Raw genomic sequence first — 6,000 nt, forward strand, 5'->3', positions numbered from 1 at the left:
GTGACCATTGAACAAGATGAAGAAGCTAAGAGAAACATTGGATGATCAGTTATCATGGTCAAGTCATATTGACAAAGTTGTTGTGAAGATAGGGAGAGGTATATCTGTTATAAAAGGATGTTCTGTGCTTTTGACACACAGATCAACTGTACTGGTTGTTCAGGCTTTGATCTTGTCCCATCTTGACTACTGTCTGGTAATATGGTCAGGTGTAGCAAAAAAGACCTAGCAAAGCTGAAAAATAAAGCAGCACTCCTTGCCCTTAACTACACACACAGAACTAACATCAGCATGTATGATAGTCTTTCATGGCTGAGAGTTGAGAAAATAAATGGTCTACTTCTCTTTTAGTCTTTTTAAGAAACATTTGTGTGTTGAAAATGCCTAACCACTTATATAATCTACTTGCGTACAAGTCAAACAGACAGTTTGGGGTCACTTAGAAATGTCCTTGTTTTTTAATGAAAAACACATTTTTTTGTCCATTTAAAATAACATCAAATTGATCAGAAATACAGTGTAGACATTGTTAATTTTGTGGCAGGGTAGCCTAGTGGTTAGAGCGTTGGACTAGTAACCGAAAGGTTGCAAGTTCGAATCCCCGAGCTGACAAGGTACAAATCTGTCATTCTGCCCCCGAACAGGCAGTTAACCCACTGTTCCTAGGCTGTCATTGAAAATAAGAATTTGTTCTTAACTGACTTGCCTAGTAAAATTTAAAAAACGACTATTGTAGCTGGAAACGGCAAATTTTCAATGGAATATCTACACAGAGTCCCATTATCATCAACAATCACTCCTGTGTTCCAAAGGCACATTGTGTTAGCTAATCCAAGTTTATAATTTTAAAACGCTAATTGATCATTAGAAAACCTGTTTGCAATTGTTAGCACAGCTGAAACTTTTTTGTTCTGATTTAAAGAAGCAATACAACTGGACTTCTTTAGACAAGTTGAGGATCTGGAGTATCAGCATTTGTGGGTTCGAATACAGGCTCAAAATGGCAAGAAACGAATACATTTCTTCTGAAACTCATCCGTCTATTCTTGTTCTGAGAAATGAAGGCTATTCCATGCGAGAAATTGCCAAGAAACTGAAGATCTCGTACAAAGCTATGAACTTCTCCCTTCACAGAACAGAGCAAACTGGCTCTAACCAGAATAGAAAGAGGAGTGGAAGGCCCTGGTGCACAACTGAGCTAGAGGACAAGTACATTAGAGTGTCTAGCTTGAGAATCAGATGCCTCACAAGTCCTCAACTGGCAGCTTCATTAAATAGTACCCGCAAAACACCAGTGAAGATGCGACTCCCGGATGCTTGCCTTCTAGGCAGAGTTGCAAAGAAAAAGCCATATCTCAGACTGGCCAATAAAAATAAAATATTAAGATGGGCAAAAGAACACAGACACTGGACAGAGGAACTCTGCTGAGAAGACATAACTCACAGCCAAGTGAAAAAGAGCCTGTAGAAACATACTATTCCTTATTAAAATAACAGAATGCTAACAGTATGTCTCCAGGGGATCTTCCACACCGCTTGTCTTTCTGGGGCAATTCCTTTCATGGAGGAAAAGGTCAGTGGGCCGTTAAAACCTTGGAGAGGATGTCAGATTCTAAAACGGATCAACGGAAGTCAGAAGAGAGCAAAAGTCAGACACAATGTTGTTTTCTCCCCTCAACATCTTACTAAGTATCTCAAAGGCCCAGCACAGTCAAAATGTGACTTTCCAGTGTTTTATATATACAGTACCAGTCAAAAGTTTGGACACACTTACTAATTTCAGGATTTTTCTTTATTTTTACTATTTTCTATGTTATAGAATAATAGTGAAGACATCAAAACTATGAAATAAAACATACGGAATCATGTAGTATAACTATATTTTATATTTGAGATTCTTCAAAGTAGCCACCTTTAGCCTTGATGACCACTTTGCACAATCTTGGCATTCGCTCAAGCAGCTTCATGAGGTAGTCAACTGGAATGCATTTCAATTAAAACTTCTTATGGTTGCAGGGGCACTATTGAGTAGCTTGGATGAAAGTTTCCCAGAGGTGCCCAGAGTAAACGGCCTGCTCCTCAGTCTCAGTTGCTAATATATGCATAGTATTATTAGTATTGGATGGAAAACACTCTGAAGTTTCTGAAACTGTTTGAATGATGTATGTGAGTATAACAGAACTCATATGGCAGGCAAGAACCTGAGAAGAAATCCAAACAGGAAGTGAGAAATCTGAGGTTGGTATATTTTCAAACCTTTCCCTATTGAAATCCCATTGCGATATGAATGACGATTCACATCCTAGGGCTTCCACTAGATGTCAACCATCTATAGAAATTTGAATGAGGCTTCTACTGTGTTGTGGGACTGAATAAGAGGGGAATGAATCAGACTACTGGCAGAGAACCAGTTCCAGGTCACGCGCATACCACATGATTTCTTCCTGCGTTCCGTTCCTCCTCAAAACACAAAGGAATTCTCTGGTTGGAACTTTATTGAAGATTTATGATAAAAACATCCTAATAATTGATTCTGTACTTAGTTTGAAATGTTTCTTCGAGCTGTAATATACATTTTTGAAGCTTTTGTGCGAAAAAATTGTCGACCAGCACCGGTGTACTGTATTGCTTTTATGGAAAATACATATTTTACTGTATACACTAAATACCCTGGATTTTGCCCCTTTTCCTGATTGACCATTTTGGATGCATACATCTGACCATAATGGTAGTCTTCCGTCTCAGCTACTTTAAGAATTTTCCAGAGGCTCATTCACTTCTTATTCTCTGCCATTATTGCCCACTGACCCACTTTACGATCAACCCCAACATTTAATCAACCGTTTCCTTGGATAAGCTCCATGTCCTTTGCTCACCCTTGCATCAATCTTCAAATGGTTGAGCTCTGAGTTACGTTGGGATCAGGGCCAAGAAGCACTGAGAGGGCACTCAACCAACCATCCTGCATTTACACACTATAGGGCCCTGGTCAAAAGTAGTGCACTACATAGTGTACCGGGTGCCATTTGGAACACAAATCTGGCTTAACCATACAGGCAAGGCTGAGAGACACTTAAGCGTTCCCCGAGAGGTGGGTGTAAATGTAACGCTCGCCTGCCTGCCTCAGTTTGTATAACCACATGTACCACATTAAACCCAAGGCAGGCAAATGTACCCGTGCTGCTTTCCATGTGTATACAGTGTTTCTGACATATTTAAATGTTTAAAGTCTATTATAATAAAAATTATTGTACGTCTTTACTGTATGTAGGACCTGCTGACCATGTTTTTCTTGCTGATGGGGGAGCTTTGAGTAACCAATTTGGACACTGGGCTGGGTGTTATATTCCTGGTTGAGGTTGCTGGTGTGTTGTTTGTATTGTTCATATAAGGACAGACAGGCACTCAGCCAGAAAGCTCATCTGGTATTCAGCTTGGTGAGGAAGGCAGCATAGAGCTGGATCTGAAGAGGCTGGGATTAGAGATTACGAGTGGAAGGACCGGGTGCCATCTTGGTGATCCTTGCATCTGTTGCATGTTTCAATTCAGCTGGTCTTTTATCTCAAATTCACAATGTCGTTCCCAAAACTAATGACCTCCCTCCCCAATATGTGCAGTGCTTTGAAAGGACAGTACATGCAAGAGTGTCCAAATTCCAGACATACGCTCTCTCATAACAAAGGAATCTTCAAGGCCTCAAGAGTTGGAAACCTTGCAATTTTGTTGTACAGCAAAATAAAAGCAAACTGAGGTTCCTCATAGTAAAATGTCAAGTCGAATAATAAATATGTCACAAGAATTCAGTGATAGATATTGAAGATTGGTGTGGAATTAAAGGGCAGGCCCCGTGATGAAGCCGGCACTCCATATGGTAACACGTATGTGCCAGCTCATAGTGGGTGCTTTTCGCAGACGATCACCAATTTGTCAATTCTCTCTCTGAATTATGATATTGTTCAAAGAGCCAGATGAACCAGCCTTGACTGAATTCTGATGTTTTTGTCTTTTGACTGAATTCGGATATTGCCCTGACACGTATTCCCATGTCCCAGAGGAGTTTCTGAATGGCTATATTTTTGTGGGAACCACCTAACATTTTTTCGGACATGTCAAATGTATCAAAATGGTCGATATACCTCTGCAAATAGTACTTACTGTATTCTTATTGCAACTAGACCACCAGTACTGCATGCTAACATTTGTGGGGGGCAGTTTTGGTGATATCTTGACTCTGGGCAGAGAATTTATGAGTTTTGCTACCCATTTTGCCATGAGGTGGAGAGACAATTTCAGTTTTTAATTTCCTGCAATTCTACACATGTTCTGTTTGCGATGGAAGCTGAGCTGAACATATATTGTTCACAAAACATAGTGAGAGGAATAATGTTCCTTTTAATCAACACACAAAAGGGTGTTACAGCAGAAGTAGCCTTCACTAAAACAGTCTTACCTCCCAACGATGCTTATTTGAAGATCGCTCCAAGTAAGCAAAGAAATAATGTGTTGATCTAAATTGTACTTGTCAATTTAGTAAACAATGAAATGGGTCTGAAAACCAATTGGTTTGTATCAGACGTCCCCTCACCCATACCCGGGCTCGAACCAGGGACCCTCTGCACACAGACAACAGTCACCCACGAAGCATCGTTACCCATCGTTCCACAAAAGCCGCAGCCCTTGCAGAGCAAGGGGAACCACTACTTCAAGGTCTCAGAGCGAGTGACGTCACCGATTGAAATGCTATTAGCGCGCACCACCGCTAACTAGCTAGCCATTTCAGATCCGTTACATTGGCATACCAAAAGACCAGTAGGACTATGCTAGTAATTGTTGATTGTTGACCCCATTGCTGGTGATCTTGCAAAGTAATATTCTTGATCACTACATTTTTTGGAGCTGCAAATGTATTTATGGCAATCCTCTCTCCCTACAATTTGACATTTGCGCTGCACCCGATCCGATAGCTGTACAGCAAATCAGCACTCTGACAATCACGGCGCTAGCGAACAATCTTTTTGACCCGTGATCCCCCAAAAGGAGTGGTTCATAGCCTTTTTGTTCCTCACAAATGATGGAAGAAGTGCAGGAGATGTTTTTTTCAAAGTCAGTACATTTAGACTATGTTCACTCACATAAATTCACAAACTACATTATGCTAGAGACCTGTTAATGGTTTGTACACATTTTCCATGACTTCTCCATGACTTTTAACCAAATGTTCATCACTTATTATATTAACCTACATGAAACTAAGCATTATTGACACTGGATGATCCCATGTACTGTAGGCCTTACCACCTTCTGCCAAACGTGCCCTTGATCAACACACTTAGCCCCCCGCCTAGAACTGCACTGTTAGTCACAGACAGTGGCTTGCGAAAGTATTCACCCCCCTTGGCATTTCTCCTATTTTGTTGCCTTACGACCTGGAATAGAAATTGGTTTTGGGGGGGTTTGTATCATTTGATTTACATGCCTACCACTTTGAAGATGCAAAATATTTTTTCTTGTGAAACAAACAAGAAATAAGACTTGAGCATGCATAACTATTCACCCCCCCTCCAAAGTCATTACTTTGTACAGCCACCTTTTGCAGCAATTACAGCTGCAAGTCTCTTGGGGTATGTCTATAAGCTTGGCACATCTAGCCACTGGGATTTTTGCCCATTCTTCAAGGCAAAACTGCTCCAGCTCCTTCAAGTTGGATGGGTTCCGCTGATGTGCAGCAATCTTTAAGTCAATTGAATTGAGGTCTGGGCTTTGACTAGGCCATTCCAAGACATTTAAATGTTCCCCTTAAACAACTCAAGTGTTGCTTTAGCAGTAGGCTTAGGGTCATTGTCTTGCTGGAAGGTGAACCTCCGTCCCAGTCTCAAATCTCTGGAAGACTGAAAAAGGTTTCCCTCAATAATTTCCCTGTATTTAGCGCCATCCATCATTCCTTCAATTCAGACTAGTTTCCCAGACCCTGCCGATGAAAAACATCCCCACAACATGATG

Source organism: Oncorhynchus kisutch, linkage group LG22 (assembly GCF_002021735.2).
Source record: "Oncorhynchus kisutch isolate 150728-3 linkage group LG22, Okis_V2, whole genome shotgun sequence".
Lineage (NCBI taxonomy): Eukaryota > Metazoa > Chordata > Actinopteri > Salmoniformes > Salmonidae > Oncorhynchus > Oncorhynchus kisutch.